This window comes from Leptonotus elevatus, chromosome 1, assembly GCF_054856555.1.
Source record: "Leptonotus elevatus isolate MCC_2025b chromosome 1, RoL_Lele_1.0, whole genome shotgun sequence".
NCBI lineage: Eukaryota > Metazoa > Chordata > Actinopteri > Syngnathiformes > Syngnathidae > Leptonotus > Leptonotus elevatus.
In genome coordinates this window covers 14,955,389-14,975,417 of record NC_141239.1, presented here as the reverse complement: position 1 = coordinate 14,975,417, position 20,029 = coordinate 14,955,389, and the positions used below count along the sequence as shown (strand labels likewise).

The 20,029-nt window shown below is 41.1% G+C and overlaps 1 protein-coding gene across 1 annotated transcript in view; it reads right to left on the bottom strand.

Annotated features, from left to right (window-relative positions):
• LOC147181006 (neuropilin-1a-like) overlaps positions 1–18,324 on the bottom strand; it is a 75,887-nt gene extending 57,563 nt beyond the window's left edge. Inside the window, exon 1 of the mRNA XM_086085934.1 lies at positions 18,205–18,324. The gene's annotated coding sequence lies outside the window, so the exon portion shown is untranslated. The remainder of the gene's footprint in view (positions 1–18,204) is intronic.
• Between the last annotated feature and the right edge of the window lie 1,705 nt (positions 18,325–20,029).

Below are 20,029 nucleotides of genomic sequence, written 5' to 3'. Positions count from 1 at the left end.
CTTGGTCCCACTCTAAATAGAGTCAAATTTGCTCTAGAATTGACTGTGTAGAGATTTTATCCAATTGCTACCAAATTCTAACCACATACGCCAACTAAACAGTTCATTGTGAAGTATTTGAAATGTTGTTTCACATGCAATAATGTTGCTCCTGACACTCAGTCAAACCGAATAATGATAGCTGTTCTATGTTGTAGCTATTTCTAAAACGTTGCTACTCTCACAGCCTACAGATGTCTTGCATTAGCGTCGGCATGCGTCACTATCTGTCCGTAACGTTTGCTCGATGCATGTTAATCCTCCCGCAACACCCCTCCACTTATCATACGGCCCAATAAGGCACCACCGTGTCTCCTAGCTGTACATAAAACACAAGTTTTGAAGCTGTCTGAAGATGTGAACTCCCTCTATCATATTTCAAAAGGCTGTAATAATCATGCCGCTCTATATAAAGACGGTGAAAAAAACGATTCCACATTCCCAGCAGCAATAACCTCGGTGAACATTCGCCTTCTTCACATCACCAAGCTCACTACGACGCTAATCAAGAGCAGCCCACACGTCCTAAATCACTTTTAAGGGGGGAAAAAAAAGCTACTTGGGGCCTGACAACATGTTCAATTTTCCACCCGCCTCGCCTCATTTTTATTCCGAGGGTGATGCCCGGTGTCACGGCGCGGCGCTTTCAATCCCAGGCGGGACAAAAGCCGACTGGAGGATGAGGAGGATGAAGAAGAGGAGGAGGGTTAGAGGTGTGAGAAGCTTCAAGCGTCTCTTGTGTCTGATCAACTCTGATGGCTGCGCAGTCGATGGATCGGTCGCCCGTGAACGAAGCGATTGCTTCTCGCGCTGAAACTCAACCGGTTGCGCTTTCACAGCCCACGAGACTCCGCGCTACGGATCGAATCGAATGAATTGCCAAGCAGTACCATCTGCAATAAAATACTCCTAAATATAAGACTTTTGGAAAGGGTGGGCCTATTTATCATCTTAGACCATTGACGTATCATCATGGCAAACCAATGTTCATGTCAACAATATGATTTTTACAGCCTTAACGGGTTATCGTAGAAAGAGAATGCAAACATTAAAGCAGCATGCAATGAGGAACTTTTTAATGGTGAATCCTTCATGATCATCAAAAATACATGTAGAAGCTATGCTTAGCCCACATTAGACGTAGACCAGAGGCACCTTGATTAATCCCCCCTCATGCACCCCCTCAAAGAATAATTGATTTTGTACAAATTCTTTTTTCAAAAAACGCTGATGAACATTCACTGTTCATCTTCCACAAAGAATGGAGGTAAACAAAATAATCCCCCCCCCAAAAAAATCAAGAAATATACAAACTGTGAAAACAATATGGAAAAAAATAAGCAAATATGCAAATCTGTGGGTGTCAAACAAAAAATATACTGCAGTCCAGTGTCATTTTTGAGTTGTAATATTACCAATCACCGATGGCAGACATGTCTTCATTGCGCTTACACTGGGTCTTATCCTGCCCTATACTACAACGCGAGTAGGCCTAATACCCTTTTTTGCAGATTTAGACTGATATGAAAGATAATCATGGTACCTCAATAATGTAAAAATTTGGAGTGAGTTGATTTTTGTGAAAGAATGCACAAAATGAGTTCCTGGTTTAAATATATTATTTCACACATATCGTATTTTTGTCCAGAGTCAATATATGGCCTTATGTGGCCCCCCAGTATACTGATGACAAATTTTTAGCCACCTCGAAATAGCTTCACAAGGCGCAAATTCCTCATTACGAGTTTGTCACAATACAAGCCCTGGAATTTACCCAAAATTGCTACTTTCCTCTTCAATTTTAAGCATGAGTCTTTGAGACTTTTTCATGCATCTTGTCATGATAGACATGTCCATCCACTTTTGTGGTGAATTGCAGAGCGAGTGTCAGGGGCTAATTATTGTTTTTGGGGGTTTTTCTCGCATAAAAATGTCTGTTCTTTTTCATTTATGATGGACATGTCCACTCAAATTCAAATTGACTGGGTATCCGCAGGGGCTGATTAATTAATTGATTAATTAATTAATTTCCATGGTGTGAAAAAAGGTGCAAAATTGTGGCTTCAAATTAAATTGTCTGACTTTGAATTTAGCGACTCCTTAAGCTCAGTCAAGGACTGCTCATGACGTCCAAACAACTGTCCCTGGGAGGCCAGGGCATGGCACAGCTTATTTGAGTCTGCGGGATCCATATGGTCGGACGATTCCGTTATATTCAGGCGTTGGATCCCAAAAACGCTGACACAAATAATAATTTTGACATTGATTTGTAAAACACAGCTTTTCAACTGAAGGTGATACAATCATCTAGGCCAGGGGTAGGCAAGTTCGGTGCTAGAGAGCCGCAGTCCCGCATGTTTTTGATGTCTCCCTCCTCGAACACAGCCGAGAGGCTCCTGCAGAACGTAATTATGAGCAGATTATTTGAAACACCTGGGTTGCAGGCAGAAGACACCGAAAACATGCAGGACTTCGGGTTTCTAGGACCGAACCTGCCTATCCCTGGTCCAAGTGACATGACAAAGAGAACGAAGGCTCTTGCATCAGCCAGGGCCAAACGTTAAACACGGAATGCCCAGTAAGTCATTAACGAAGCGTTTTGCGCAAAACGTACTCACGACTAGACCAGGCAGCGAAAACTAGACCAGAAACGGCGAGAAGATATCGTGGATCAAGAGACGTGGAGCTACGTAGCTAACAATCATTCATTGGGCTGTGGAGGCAAGCAGATGAATCGTCCGACATACAGAATGCGTCTTCCGCTGTTCCCTTTATAGGTTGCGGATGACTCTCATAGGCTGCTGATTACATCAGGTGGTTGCAACACGAAGTCTGAGAGCACAATATGACACACCATGTGATATTTATGTCTGCTGAATTTCATGTTAATTGGAGAATTTACTTTTGGTGGCTGGTTTTATTGTGTATTTTCTGTTAATTTTCCAGGCGGTACATCCAAGTAATAAAAGCTGAACTGTGGACTTTACATGACCCTGGCCGAGAAGACCATTATAGCATAATGACTTTCATATTGTGGCATGTAAAACACACAAATTGAAAATTTTCTGGCATTACAAATTAATAGAAAATTATTTTTTTAATGATAATTTGTCTTTGATGACACCTAACTCAGTTTCCATAGCACAAGAGGAACTTGAACATGATTTCCCAGGTGTAAATGTTGCCCTTCTGTGCACAGTCTATCAATGAATCGTCCAAATCATTGAAGTCATCATTCTCATAGTTTCATTCTATATGTCATAAATCTTCAGGTCCAAGTATGACACCCTGTCGAATGTGGTCTCCTCCTTCTCAAGTCACTTTCCACCTGTCATAAGTCATGTGAAGCCATCTGGGTAAAAAAAAATTAAAAAAGGACACTTGGTCGTCACGGGTGACAGAATACATTTGAGTGATGATTGCGCTCGGAAGGCGGTGGTGTAAAAATGCCTCATGCGGTGCTTATGTGTGTCAAGGTGTGATGGTTCCACGCAGACATCCATCAAGTGCCTGAGGCCATGCAGGAGTGTTGCACAACAAGATGGATGTGATCACCATCTTGTTGACGTATAAGAGACTTCATCCTTGATGGCATTTTATTTTTTTTGCAGTGTGGTTGCAACTCTCATGACTGCATTCATCAGCACTGACGTATACAAGAAGGCCAGGTGACTTTGTGAAATATTTATGTCATTACCCCCCCATCCCCCCCCCCCCCCCACTTAAAAGCGTACCCCTGCTGACTTGCACTTTTTGCTGTGAATAGAAACAGATCTACAGTATTTTACAAAAACACGGTTAGGCTGCGTTCACACTGCAGAATTCAATTGCAAAAAATTTGTTGACATTTTTTTATGGAGTCGTTCACAATACAAAAAAAAAAAAAGTGGCTACTAATGTGAATGGAAAAAGTGTAGTGACACGCATGCAGGGACGTACGGTCAGAGTAGGCAAGGGGCAGGGTCTCACAGTTGGTAAATGTGGACGCTTTGTCTAGGTCTCAGTCCTGACGCATTTGTGACAATTTCAATGATTTTGTGTAACTGGAGTCAATATTTCCTTTACTGACTATTTTGACGTCATATTATTTTCGCTACTGATTGTTTTGTGACCCTTCATCCGCCATTTCTCTTCGCACATAACGTTTGTCACTTTTTGATGACGGTAAGGTTGGATGAGCGTGACTTGAGCGTCCAGACTGTATTCGCATCGGATACATATCCGATACATCAGACTCTTTCGTATATCCACATACAAAAAATGCCAGGGAATTTTTTTTAATTGGGCTGTTCACATTAATCAGAAAAAATCTGATACATGTGGTAGATATTGGCAAAAAAAATTTGAATTCATCCTGCAGGATTAACATGGCCTAATCGTTGACAAATTAGCAATTGAGTCACTATATTTAGCAACATTTCCACCACCACTAGTAGAGCTGGGCGCTTCTGTCTCCCATCGTTTCCCGTTGTTGACGAATTTGGTTCAAAGCCACAAATGCATACACAGACTGAGCACCGACTGAGGCACGTTTGTATCCATCGATCCGTGTATTTTTACAAGGCTTCACATCATAAAGCATTCGTCAAATATGCGGAAGCACTCCGCAAAAAGTGGGTGTCATCAACGACAGGAAGTGATGAGAGACAGAAGTACCCGACTCTGCCCAGTAGTGACTGCTTTTCCAAAAGGTGACTAATTCCACGTTGCGGTTGCATCGGATAACCGCTGATGTGAACGAAGGCGCTCAAGTTCTTAAATGGTAGTTTAAGGCAGTGGTCCCCAACCACCGCGCCGCGAATCGGTCCCGGGTCGTGGGCCACTTTGGACCGGGCCGTGGCGGGCCGCACAGTTGAAAGAATTAAAAAACGTACTGTACTTCCGGTTAACTCTTTGACCGCCAAAAACGTTTAATAACGTTTAGTAAAATCCAAATGAGTGCCGCCAAAGACGTTAAAAGACGTTCACTATGTTTGTTTTTTTTGGGGGGGAAACGGGTGGAGGAAAGCCTTGGCAAGATGTGCTGAAAGTATCAAGCAGATCGAGTTAGTATAATGACTATTTTTGGGCACTAAATGGCAGCGATGACTCTCTTTGGACAAGATCGGGTAGGAGTCAGTAGAAGACGTGAGGCGGAGCTAGAGTGTTGAGGGGAGAATGGCTGAGGAAGCGAAAATGGCGACCGGTTGCAAGCAGCTCACGCTTGAGCATTTTTTTCAAAGACGAAAAGCATTGACCAATGCTAAAGAGCACATTGATGATGATGATGATGATGGTGACTCCGAGGTTGACGCCGAAGTTGAAAGCGTTGACGCGGCGGCTTCGATCACGCCGTAAAGCCTCACCGGCTAGCGATGCTAACGGCGGAAAACGTAGTGCACAACCGAGCACTTCTGTACAGGCGGACGTTCAATCGGACGATGAAGAGTACCCTGAGTCCAATGCATATTCATCGGAGGAGTGGATACAGTCTGATCACGGAGAAGACACTGGTTCTGGACTACGATGCCACCATGAATGGAGTGGATAAGATGGATCAGAACATCTACCACCCGGTATAGGAACTGAAGGACATGAGGAAGCCAGATGTAACACCAGGTCACCGTATCATGATCCTGAGAGTAGACTTGATGACAACATGGCCAAACACACACTGCAGTATATATCTGCTACTCCCCGGAAAAAAAGGCCGGCAAGAAAGTGTAAATAGTACCACAGTTGCACACATTTGTAAATAGTTTGCCAAATTGTTTTGTCAAATTGTTACACTGTTGAATGTAAATAAACGTATTTTGCTATCAAAAAACACGTTTTCATTGTTGGTGGTAGTGTTTTACAGAAGTAAAGCACTGTTTAGGTGTTTGCGGCATCATTCATGGAAAAAAAAAGGTGTCAAATTCACTAGAGTGCATGAAATAATATCGTTTCACAAAAAGCTTGATTTCTCCGTATTTTGGTCCAAAAACAGAGCATTTGGATGAAACTAACCTATTTTCTATTGTTGATTACTGAAAAACGGAATAAGGTAGAAACTAACTTTTTTGTCTGATTAAAGATGAGAGTTCAATCTTTCATTTGGTAGTATCTATGTTTCCAAACACAACATTTTCTGTGGACCTTGAAATATCAGTCAAAATGCTTAAATCAGCTGGCACCCACATGTTCTCTTTTCTGAAAATGCTTGGCAGTCAAAGAGTTAATTGATTAGCCGAGGCTTGAAAATATTTTATTTTGAAAAGTGACCGGATTCTGTCTGTGTACGACGGACTCTTGACGTGTGTCAAGATGCTAATTATCTCAGTCGCGTAGTTAGCAAAATGTGTCAAAAACAGACATATTTTGAAAGTTTCTTTGCAACGGAGAAAAGGGCCCAGTGATGAGACAACACAGGAGCCTATGAACAAGAAGAAAAGGGTGCATTGACTTACAGCTACAGGTGATTCCCACGCACGATGGCCCGTTCTGCGGCGAGCAGCTCTTAATTCAGCGTTATGGTGAGTTACTCATGGACTTTAGATTTGTTCTGTGGTGCCTTGTTATGTTGGCGCATTTAAGGAGGGCACTGCTAATACTGTATAGTTAAAATGTTTTCATTTAACCTTTATTTAACGAGGTTGGTCCCATTGAGATTAAAAACCTCTTTTTTCAAGAGAGACCTGGCCAAGACAGGCAGCAGCAAAAGAACACAAAGTTACAGACATACAGTACAGAGTGGGACGAATTTTTAAAAATGTACAAAATTTGGGATTAAACGATCAATAAAATTGTTCAAACAGCCAAGCTAAAAACATCGACACTGTATGGAAGCTGTTTTCATGTCTTTCATTTATTTAGATTTAAAAACATTTAAGCACACCAGTCCTTTGAGCTTTAAGTCATTCTGTAGAAGATTCCCGGCTGATGGTGCAGAGTACCCAAAAGATTTATTTATTTATTTACCCATTTCTGTCCGTACGGGTCCTGCGAACGCAATGAATGCTGTGGGGGTGCTTCTCTGCCTGATAAAAACACAAAGATAGAGGGGAAGCAGCCCAAGAATTGCCTTATAAATAAAGGTGTGCCAGTGAGTTAGTCTGCGGGTCGACAATGCAGGCCGTCCGACCCGAGAGTGTAACTCCACAGTGGTGAGTCAGAGCTTTACAATTCGTAATACACCTCAGGGATGCATGATTAAGAGTATCTATTTGATGGAGACACTGTGCAGAGTCATGCATATATAAAAGATCATCATAGTCTAAAACAGGTAAAAAAAAAAAGTTGCAACGACAAGACACTTTTTTACATTAAAAGAAAAACAGCTTATTTCTAAATTAAAACCCAGTTTTAGCTTTAGCTTTTTTACAAGGCACAGTACATGCGATTTAAAGTTGAGGGATTCATCAATTAATATGCCCAGGTATTTGTAACAATGTACAACCTCAATCTCCTTTCCATCAAGAGTTGAAAAAAGAGGAACATATGGTCGGGTCCTAGATCTAGTAAAAAGCATACGTTTGGTCTTATCAGCGTTTAAAACAAGTTTGAAAAATGTGGCTTCACATTTATTGTTATATCTGCACAATACCCCAGTTTTTGTGTTGCTCGTATCATTCATAAGCACTACCATAGTGACCTCACCATATTCAAGCATTGTTGTTACCCTTGTTATGGTGTTTGTGCTGCTAGTACAGGTACATAAAAATACATAGTGGATTTGCCTTTGTTGTTGTAGCCTTTTATTAATCAGCCACGAACAGCCAAGCCCCCCCACCCCCCCCGCTACCAACTGGGTTGCCGGTCCGCGAAAGTTGTGGACTTGTATGAAGCGGTCCGTGGTGGAAAAGGTTGAGGACCCCTGGTTCAAGGGATGACACATGCCAGGGCCCAAATGTGTAATGCGGCACTGTTTTAACCCCCCGGAAAAAAATAATTCTGATATATTATTCAGGAAAACTTGATGTTTCCAGGCTACATCACCACAATTGTGTACTACAGTTCTCAGTCTTTGCACTTCCATCCATCCATCCATTTTCTGGACCGCTTATCCTCACGAAGTTTGCGGGCATGCTGGAGCCTGTCCTAGCTGTCTTCGAGCAGTCGGTGGGGTACACCCTGAAATGGTTGCCAGCCAATCGTAGGTCTTTGCACGTATCTTCAGCAATTATCTTCAAACGTGCAGTACAATGTATTTACAAACAAATGTGTGAAGTCCTGTTGCAAAAGTGTAATTGTGTTGAAATTGGCTATGAGGAACAGTACATAAGTTAGAGACAGTGAATAGGAAACCTTGTGCTGAATATTTCAACAAGTGTGTATTTGTTTGTGTGTTTTTGTGAGTGTACCTCGGGTTGTGCTCGAGGGGGTCTAGACAGTTTAGTGTCTGGGATTTGAGGGGAAAATATTTCATATTCGCACTCCCGCCGCGGCAACATGCATTATGAATGAAGCCCGCCATCAAAGCATTAAAGCTACAGCAGAACACACAGCTGAAAATCAGGTGGTCTTCACTAGACCTGCTTTGGATACACGGTTCCCACAACAGCTGGGACCAAGCCCTGGTGCGAATAGCATAACAAAACAAAAATAAAAAATTTGCAAAATGGACAAACCCTAACATTTGTATTTATTTTTTAATCATTGAAAAAAAGGCTTACAGATGTTTCAATTTTGCGTGTACATACACTTGCAGAAAATACTTTTCATAACCAATGCTAACATGACATATTAAAGCATAAAGGCTTGGAATTATTATTATTTTTATTTTTTTTCTCAAATGTATTTAATCTGATTCATGGATTAAACTCCCCAAAAATAATCGACAGATAAATCAATTAATAAACAGTTTTGGCCCTAGAATCAGTGCAATAACACACACATGCTCGCACGCACGCACGCACGCACGCACGCACGCACGCACGCACGCACACACACACACACACACACACACACACACACACACTCTTTGTTATATCGTGGGGACATCTCATTGACATGATGCTTTTCCTAGCCCCTTCCCTAACCCCAACCATCAAAAATGATTGGCTACCCCCATACCTTACCCCAACCTCAACCATAACCCAATTAAAACCTAAACTTTAAAACCAAGTCTTGACCCTCAAAAACTTGTGGGGACCACCAAAATGTCCCCACAATTTCAAGTCGGTGCCCACAATGGTAGTTAAACCTGGAACGTGTGTATGGGCCCCACAATGTAGCAAAGACAAAAGCACACAACACACACACTAACGTTTGAAACTCCAGTCTGTCTGACAGCTCAAAATGGTAACAAAAGTACACACAAAATGTGCGCGTGTACACACACACACACACACACACACACACACACACACAGATGTCACGGTCTCCCCAACCCTGAGGTCTGTTATTTCCAGGCGTTCCCGCCGACATGTCCCTCAACGCCATCGATTTATTGTCGGCCGAGTGACATTGCAGAGGGAGAGAGAGAGAGCGGTGGCAAAATGAGGGATCGCAAAGTGAAGGATATGCGAGTGAAGGATATTATTGATTTGGTGCAGACGTTTGTTATCGCGTCGTCGCACAGAAACGGATGGAAAGCGGGAATGGCGGCGTGGTGCTTCTGCTCAAGGTGCTGATGCTAATGGATAAGCCAAAAAAAAAGAGCACATCAATTATTGAGCGCGAGAGCATGAGATGCAGCAGGCGATTTTACATCCACCGAGGAGTTTGTGCAATTCCGGTTGACGATAATGAAGCGATCTTGATGAGGTCGTGCGTTTGGAATCGACTGAATGCTACAAATGGTCTGGAATGTTTGTTCGAAGGCATCAGGGCACTCGCTCAGGGAAAACGTCAATTGAAATGAGCTGACAGTTTTATCGGAGCATCTGGGAAGTTTGTTGAAGGCAGGAAATATGACCCTTGGCATTATTTCTAGGGATAGGCGAATACCAAGTATCGGTATCGGGCCGATACCCGGCCTTATTTCAAAGTATCGGTGCACGCCTTGGTGCAATTTTACAATCATAAATCAGATCTGAGGAATTAAAAGAAAAGAAAATTGTCATTAATTTTTATGCAATTTTAAGTAAGTAAGCGAAATAAAATTGGAGCTGAAAAAATATGGCCGAAATAGGATGTTGTGGTAACGCAAGCAAAAAAAAAAACTGCTGTAAGCAAGCGTATGTATGAATTAAACGTCGGGGTGAGCGTTCCGCCTCGATGTTAATTCATGAGCAGTAGCCGAGCTCAAGCTAGCGTCTTCAGGCTAATCCAGTCGATGATATCTCAAATCAGCGGCGAGGAATAATGGCAATGGCACAAAGAGTTAGCGGAAAGTAGCATCGTTGTCTCCTTATGGTGTGTGCGCCAGCAAGAGAAGAGGACGCGCAAGACAACACAAGGCAAGTGTGTGCGTGTAGCAGCTACGCGCTAGCTTACAGCAACTTTTTGTTCTGCAATTTAAGTGTCATAGCAAATTGTTTGCTGCTGAAATGTGAATAAAGTCCCCGTTGAGTAAACAAATGGCGCCCGGTTCCTTTACATGATAAACAAATTTATTTCACATGACCGAGACGAGAGCAGCGTTATCAGCAGCGACCCAAATCAATTGAGAATGACGAGTGACGACGCTCGAAAAAATTAACAAAAGTAAAGCTTCATCTCCAAATTATTACGTCCAACAATGTGCAGAAAAGCAGCGTGTGATATTAAACATTGCTTTTTATTTTGGTCCTTTTTGTTTTTTGAGTTTTTTGAACTTTTTTCGGATTTTCAGTTTTCGACCAAGCGTTTCTCATTTTCGGTTTTTAGTTTCGGCCAAAAAAAAATTCATTTCGGTGCATCCCTCATTTTAAGGAAAAAGCAGAATTTGGATGTAAAGGTGTTTCTTTAAAATGACCTCTCATCGTTTGTTTGTTTGTTTTTTGGGGGGTAGCATCAAATGTACTAGTGGTATCAGTACTTTGTATCGGTGAGTGCTCAAGAGTTGAGTTCTCGTACATGGTATTGTTCTGAAAATAAAGTGGGTTAATTTTTTCATGTTTTTAATCTGAGATCCGAACCAGACTAGGAAAGATTCAGTCATTAATTATTTGACTCAATAAAACAAATTACAAAAGTTTAAAAAACTTTAGATATTTTTTTGCTAGGTCTGCTAAATAAGCACTTTTAAAAACGGACTTATTGGAGAGAGGAGAAAAGTATGAAACTCAAACTTAATTTCTATTTTGAAACACTCATCCTGTCTTGAAACCTTAAACCCAAACATACGAAACAAAAACTTGCCTTGAAATTCTACTTTGAACCCTACCCCTGGCCTTGAATACTTATTTTAGAACCCTAAACTGAAATGTATGCCACTGTAGAGTCTATTCCCCGCCCCCACTTATAAATAGTCATACTGTACAAAGCCTCTGATTTGTACGCTAATAACATTAGCGACAGGTGCTATGTCATATATTGACTTCTGTGTATCCGTTAGCCTCATTAGCAGTGCCTCGGTGTCAGGCGCTAATCGAATGAACGTACGAGTGGAGGAGTTTCTGATTACAGCACAGCCGATAAATAATTCCCACAGAAATAGACAAATGTAATTGGTGTCAAAAGCTGACCTTAAAGACGTTTGCGACGCGCTACATGCCCCTTTTCAAAGAGAACCTCATCTGGCCGCTACCAAATGTGGTTCCGCTCTCTGCTCCTTGTTGCCGGGGCAACCGCTAGCCCAGTCGCCGCGTTGTTATTAATCTGTAATCCCCCGTTGTGGTAGTCACCTGCCTACTGTGTCGCCACGGCGACAAGGACACCTCTGGAAAAAAAAAATGAAAGAGCATCCGACCCCCTGGAAACCTCTCTGCGACATCCCCCCCTCCTTTGAATGCCTACTCTGCGGCATGGCAGCCGTTTCCATGGTGATGCTGACGGTTATCACATACACCAACAGGTGAGTACTACCAACATTCAACTTTAGTTGCGGAATACATGGGTTAAATATACTATACATACTTGAATGGAGCACGAGACCTGGTGTACTAGTATTCTTGTCTAGTTGGGGTTCTAGGTTTCAATGCATAGTGCTCGTTTTTTTTTTTGTCTCATTGTCTGGTCCTTAGAGTTGTCATATTTAGTGTCTTGATGTTAGTCTTCAAGTCTTAGTGTTTAGTTTTTGGTGTTCAATTATCAGTGATCTAGTCCTTAGCGTACTAGTCTTCAGTACTTGGTGTTCAAGTATCATCGTCTGGTCCTTAACGTAATAACGTCTCATCTTTAGTGTCCTAGTCTTCTGTGCGTACGGGTGAAGTTTTCTCTCTTGATATTTTTGCTTTACTGGTGCCGATCGAATGGAACGCAGCCAACTCCCGGCCAATTGAAGTGGCTCCCCTCATTCCCATTTAAATCAGGGCGGTGGAAGCATGTAGTGTTCAACATTGCGGAAGCAGAAATTGACTTGCTGGGGTGTGTTTATGACATTGGCGCACGCAAAGTGCATTTAAACAGGTCAAGTGAAAGATCTCACCTTGCAAATGATGTCGTCGGCCATGCATATGATGTGGGTGTCATGGTTTGAGTTTTGTTTGAGTTTATGTTACTTTTGTTTCGGACCCCGTCCAGACGGAAGCAAAGCCGGCTTCGTTCCTCAAACAAATCTCGTACCCACAGAAGCGTTTCAAGACTTGCGTGTGTCCGAAAGAAGACGCTGAGGACGTTTAACGGCTGTAATGTATATGCCAAGTCTGGAGTGGCGCTGTAGCGCAGCCACAGGGAGTTAACGGAAATAGTAAAAGAAGAATCAGCGAAGAAGACAAACACTTTTTTTTCTAACTTTATTGCAATCTAAAGAACAAACATGGCTTTGCATATATCAAAACAACATGAAAAAGACGAACACAGGAGAAGTGACAATGGCGGGTGATTCAAGTACAACACCGCTTGTTGAACGTGGGAATAAAGAAGCTAAATATTTTGCTACAAAAGCATAAGCAAGCTAAGGAGGCTGCGCAAAACGACTACGACACGGCTATCCGCCATTGTTGTTGACAAACTGACGGTTCGCGCGCAGTGACGCGAGAATTAGCGTTTACGTCATCAATCTGCGACAATGTGTCGTCATCGAGCTGCGACCGTTACGTCATCGCTGGGGGAGTATCCTGCATGTGGTGTCCAGACGGAAATCTTTCCACTCTGGAGCCCGGATTCAAAAGTGATCAGTTTCAAGCTCCGAAACTGCGCCGTCATGTGGACGAACGGCCTGAACGGTAAGAAACTTGTGAGGACACATTGAAACTGGCTTTTCGTGTGGACGGGGCCTCAATCATGATCTGTGTTTTGTTTTGTTATGGTCTTGGTAAGTGCTATCCTGCCCACCCGTTTGCCTGCCCTTCCTCATGTGCCAACCAACCAGTGCCCTCAGCCACTTGTCTTGCCCAGGTGTGTCTCGTTATGTCATTAGTGTGTATATAGTCTCTCGTCTCCCCTCTGCCTGCGTCGCTCTATTGTTGTTTCCTCCTGCCACACCGCCGCTGTTTCGCCCTGTTGTTCCCCCTACGTCTTGCCTTTTTTAGACTTTGTTGTTTCGTTTCCCCAGCCAGTACCTTGTTTGCTCGCTCATTTTGTTTTATTAAATATTTGTTTGGACTCCATCTCTGCCTCCTCGATCGGCTTCCACGCATTTGGGTCCTCAAACCCGCTCCAGACACAACAGTGGGCAATTGGAGATCGCGTATATTCGTGTGCCCACACCACACAGGTCCACAGAGCGCCAAATCTGTCTGCCTGTGCCTTGATCAAATCTAACAAAATCCCGTTACACTCTCTGCGCCACCACTTAGACCTTGTTTTTGAAGTCTAAAACGTCTAATTTCTTGTCACCGAATTGCCAGATGCATCGGGGGCACAGTCTGCCGGAATGCCCAAACATGGTAAACTTGCCCTAGCCTGTTTTTACGTTGAGCGCACAGGAAAATAGGGCCTTATGTCTTACTTTTGTCGTATTTATCGTTCTAGTATTTACAGCGTGTTTTCCTTCTTGTCGATTATAGTTACTGATGACGTACTGTTTCCTGGTGTTGCACTTCTCAGAGTTTAGCGTTCTGCTTCTAACCTCGTTTTATTGTTCCTGCACTAGTTCACAGTATCTGCCATGTCAGATTAAACTCAAACCGTGTCGATGACTTAACACACGTTGTCACTATTGGAATAAACAAGTCCGTTTCAAATGGTGTCATTAGGATGCCGCCCACGTTATTAACATGCTGGCCGGCCGCGGGAAATCTCCATGGAAGTTTTCATTAGATTTGATTATCCGGCCGAATTAAAATCCAATCTCATAAATTAAACAAAAAGCCTTGTGAGATTTGTCTGATTTCCCCGGCGAGGCTGAAGATCTTTTCAGCACGTAATTATGTCTTTCAACCAGGATTAGCCACATTAAATAAGGGAAAAACATAATGGAGCAAATGAATAACTTAAGCAACAAAAGGATTATGACGTTACTTTTTGTTTACACACAGCAGCATGCAACAATGTGACATACACTATGTGGACAAATTGAATTATTTTTTTTGCATTTAGCAATACTTTTGTGCCAATATTTTTGGGTAAAAACTTTTACTTTAATTTTAGGTGTCTCAAAAATGTTGTCCAAAGTTCACATTTTCTTCCCTTTTTGACTTCTTAGGGGTGTCCCAATACCTTTGTCCACATTTTACCCTAACGATTGATGTCTCAATACTTTTATTCCAAACTGTATTTTCTTCCTTTTTTTCCCCGTTTTATTTACTTTCGCCTTTTTGGTGTCCCAATACTTTTTTCTTCACCTTTTCCTTTCCTGTGGTTTCCCAATCCTTTTGTCCAAAATGTATTCCTCGCTTTACCATTCTGCTGTCTGAATAATTTTGTACATATTTTCTTCACTTTTTCCCATCCAATATATGTCCCAATACTTTCATCCACAATTTCTTTGGGTCGCCCTTGATGTCCCAATACTTTTGGTCAACTATATATTTTTCAATGTCAACTTCACTTTTTCCTCACTTTTCAGCTTTCCCTCCAATATTTTGGTTCCTAACTTGAAATGTTCTCCACTTTTCACTTCCTGTAATTGGCCTAATACTTTTGTCACAAAAATGGTAACGTGAATGTCTGCTGTGCTTCTAATCCGAGTAACCGCTTACTTCTCCTCATCATCATCCTCATCCTCATAGTTCCAGCTGACAGCAGCTTGTGTTGTAATCCATTTACATGGTACATAATCTCATTTTTCAACACGTCACTCAGCGAGAGTGTGACTCCAAACAGCAGCCTGAAAGTAAACAGCCAAACTGCTACTGTTACTCAAGACTGCTCATTCACTATGGCCAAATGGTGTCACTTAGAAATTATACAAGGTCATGTCACGTGTGTAAATGGCTTCAGATTCCTTGATCATGTGCTTTTGCACTCGCCATTTTATATGAATAGATTTTATTTATTTTTTACAAAGTCATTTTGAGAAAGAGGTTGAATGTGGAAATTCACTTGATACGACATGAGATTTTTTTTTATATTTTTTTTGCAGTATTTTTTTCCTGACAAGTTTACTTGCAACTAACTTCTTCGGCCTCCGTCGGTCTGTGATGACCATGAAAGAGAATCCTAAACGTCGGCTCTACTGGAAAAGCATCGTCTATGGCTGAACAGGCCAATGAGCGAATGGAAGTCCCTATCACACAGGTCGCACTTGTGGGTGGTCTCTGTGGTGCCGGGTCGGTGACGGTTCTTCCTGCTGCAGTAGCAACCCCTGCTAATTCACTTACCCTCCCCTCCCCCCTGCCCTTTTTTCACAGAATTGTATTTTATTTTATTCATTTATTCTTTACAGCAGTCATAATGGGGCATCAATTAGTCTCAGATTTTCGCTCATCACAGTCCGGCATGGTTACTATCCCCTAAATAGTGGGAGTCCATTGTAATGACTTTTTAAACCTAAATTTAAAAAAGAAAAGTAGTACCAGTAATCCTACTTTAAAAAATATTTTAATAAAAAGCATATCAAAACTATCTTTTGCTGTCACACTGCAGCCTTCATTTAAAAAAAAATTGTCTAAAAAATTTAAAAACTATTTTCTTCTTTTATTTAAGATTCTGTGTGACTTTTTTCTTCTCAATAACCTCCCCCAACATTTCCACATCATAGAACATGATGTGTGAATACATCGCAGAGTCATTAGCGGTGCATCGCTAACTAACAAGATAGCCGCAGCGCGGGTTGGCCAGCGGAATATCTGAACAGTTGGCGATTGAGCGCTCGCTACTCGTCATCCTCCTCTCTCGTCTCCCAGAATGCATTTGGACCGCCGCCAACAAGTTCATTCAGAAAAATCATGTCCATCCAGCTGTGACTCCAATTAAATATCGCTGATTTTTGTTGGGAGGCTCAACATCACACGATACTAAAAAAACAAAAACAAAACGTTGAGTATGTTAACATTGCAAGTTGCCTTGGATGTTTGCAAAACACACAGTTTGTTGAAAATTGTAATAGTCAACAAAGTTTGTTAAAAAATAAAAATAAAAATAAAAGTTGTATTCCATTTTTTTTTCACAAATACAAAAAAAAACTTACATTGAAATTAATACAAGATTGTCTGATATTTTTGAAAATGTTGGTCTTTGAAGACTAAGTTGTCTTTAATGTTAACAAAACCATCCATCCATTTTCCGAAGCGCATATTCCTCATACATTCTTTAAAAAAAACAAAATCCTACTGGATGTCCATAAAACTGTGCACATTAAGTTAACTATTTAAACTATTTACAGTGTTTACAAAAACTCATCTGCAATGTTAACAGAATACCCTAAATTAAATTGTCTTTGATGTTTACAAAATGTTTAATGTTTATAAGATGAGTTAGCCTCGAAATTATCTTAGACGTGGTTTACAACACACATTTAATAGGTTAAACTGAATTCCCTAAATTGCACTTTATTTTTGAAAGCAAGTACATTAAATTATATATAGGTTTACTGAATTACCAAAATTGGCTTTGACGTTTCAAAAATGCCTCCACCCTATCCCTTCCAAACAACTATAATGGCCTTCTCTTACTCACAGACTTTCGCTATGTCCCCATCTCCCATGAATAGTGGGGCTCCACTGTACATTGTTACCCTAACTGCATAATTGCCCAAGTCATTTTTAATTGAATCGAGGCGAATGGACTGGTTTGTTGAATTTGTTTTCCCCAAAACATTCCAAATGTACTTAAGCAATTATACTATTAGGCTAAAGACATTATGTGTCTTGAAACTTTAATGTTCAAAAACAAAATGTTAAGTGAAACAGGGAGGTCACATATAAGTGTTTCCCATATCAGTGCATGTTATCTAGGCAGTACTCGAGCAGTTACGCCGTTCCTCGCCGCTAATCGGACATACTTTCACAGATCAAACCATTCCCGCCACAAATAACAGGCTTGTGGGCCATCTTGTTGGGGGTAAAAACGCCCATCTGGCCGGCCGGCGGGTCTCGTTGGAGGTGAAAGTGCTAATTAAGTTCTTTCGAGAGCCGCCTCACAACCCCGCTGCGCTTTTCCCAGCCGAGTCTTCAGATGCCAAGCCAAGTGCATCATTACCAGACAAACTCGTCTCCAGTAAGGAGAAGGACAAGTGAGGTGTCCTCCGCCATGTTTGGGAGTCTCCCCGACGGAACAAGTGCCAACCCGACGAGACCAAGTAGAAGAGCTGCGTGCTTGTGAAGATTTAAAAATACAAAGACACAGATTTAAGGCTATGCATTTTCCTACAACAATAGATAGCTCCATTTAGGGCTGGGTTTAAAATATCGATATATCAATATCGAATCGATATTGCTTTTCATATCCTAATATCGGTTCATAAAACCATGTACAGATACCTTTAATACAAATTAATGTGCCTGAGGCAAGCACATACTCGTTCAAAACCTCTTGCAACCATTGTTCAAATGTGCCCTTTTGTTATTCAGAGTACCACAAAAGGAGCCAAGTGCTTACAAAGAAAGAAAACTGCTCAAGCATGAGCTGCTAGGAGCTGCTGATTGCTCTATAACTATAAAAATGGGCTGCATTTTCATGCAAGCGGTTCACATCGCAGGTCCCCCTCTCGAAAAATACACACATGCAAACACACACTATTTAGACAGATGCACTATGGAAAAGCTTTTCTTTTTGCAGTAGTTTTAAATGGCTTACCTTAACTGAAATTCTGCGTCACATTGGAGCCAAAAATAGAATCCTGATCGTTTACTGCGCATTTTACTGCTATAAATAGTAAATAAATCATACTACACTATAATATACACAAGACTTCGGACTACTTCTTCTACTACCATTTGATAGTTGTCAAATACTTTTGGTTCATTAGCGCCCCCTTCTTTAGCATAGATAGCTATGGCTATGAAGAAGGCCACTGGCGGTAATGCATGACTTCTTCTTCTTTCTTATCGCGGTTGGCAGGTGTGTTTGGTGCACTACCGCCACCTTATTAAACGGAGTGCATGCATGTGGCAGTAATTAAGCTGTACATTAAATGAAAGAAAAAGCGAAAGACTGAACACAAATACCCCCCAAAAGAAGTAAGGTAAGAAATTGGACATAAAAACACAAAATGCGGATGCATAATTATGCACTATGTCTGTGTCTCTTATGTCAATTTGTTTTTATTTATTTATTAACCACTGAAACCTTAGCATAAAAACCGTCAAAGGAATGTGAATGTTGTGGTTAGGGTTAGTGTTAGTGTTTTGGCCACTTTATTTACAAAGCACTGTAGTTGTAATTGATTTCAATTAATATTTATTGTTTTGATCAGGTCATGTTCAATGATTAATGTAACTGCATTGGATTCAATGGTAAATGTAAACATTAATATTTTTTACTAATGCACCAAGTAAGAAAAATACGTTTCTACTACTTGCAAGTCTTCCAAATAAAAGTAAAATTGATACTGCATGAAATCCTGACAAGCCAAAAAAGGAAATTGGCAAAGAGAACATTCTCTAAGAAATTATGAAAAAAGTTATGGAAATGTAATTTATTTAACAAAAATACTTATTCAATATATTTAAATATTTGAGAATTTTTATAGTAATATATATATATATATATATATATATATAGATATAGATATATAGATATATAGATATATTGATATATAGATATATAGATATATAGATATATAGATAGATATAGATAATTGTGAAAAAGCTGAAGAAGAAAAAAAATTACAACAATTTTAATCTAAATTAATTAATAAAAATAATTATATTGACTCTAGAAAACAGTTTTAAAAAACTTCCTTCATGCTTGGAATATGGCCTTGATAAACGCGAGAGCTCCATTTTGAGTAGGATTTTAGTGTTTGAAAGGTTCATTGCGTTAAACAGCCATCGAGAGGGCTTATCCCTGCATGTTTTCCAGGCAGCACTCGAGCCGAACTCAAGAGAGCATTTTGGGCAGTGTGGCTTAGTATCCGATCCATTCTGGAGAAATATTTTCCAATTCAATCCAACATTTCACATTGAGCCAATGTGAGATGTTAGTGTGAGATCGTTTATCGGACTTGCAATCTCGTGTAGCAGAATTGCGGCCCAGCTGGAAAGTCTCAGGAAACCTGTTGCTGATTCCAGGGCCCTGGTGCCATTACCGCTATTGTAATACCTGTAAAAGAAAACACTCATCTCATCAACACGAGAATGTTTGGCTGCCGTATGGCCGCCGCGTGTTAATGGACAGCGGCCATAAATAGTCGTCCGCTGTCATTTCTCAGGCTGCAGTGGCAGTTCATTAAGTCCCGAATACCGCCGCCGCCCGGGCTTTCATCAAACCAACACAAGAAGAAGGAATAATGGCAGGTGTCAGCCATGAAAGAAAAAAGACAAATCCAATAGTGGAGTGATTAGCATTCCTTGGAGATGTGTGTGTGTTTCTTGATAATGAGTGTGTGTTATTCCCCATCATGTCATTCCGTCCTGAAAGGAGACAAGATTTGTAATCGTGTCACGAGAGCAATTAGTGA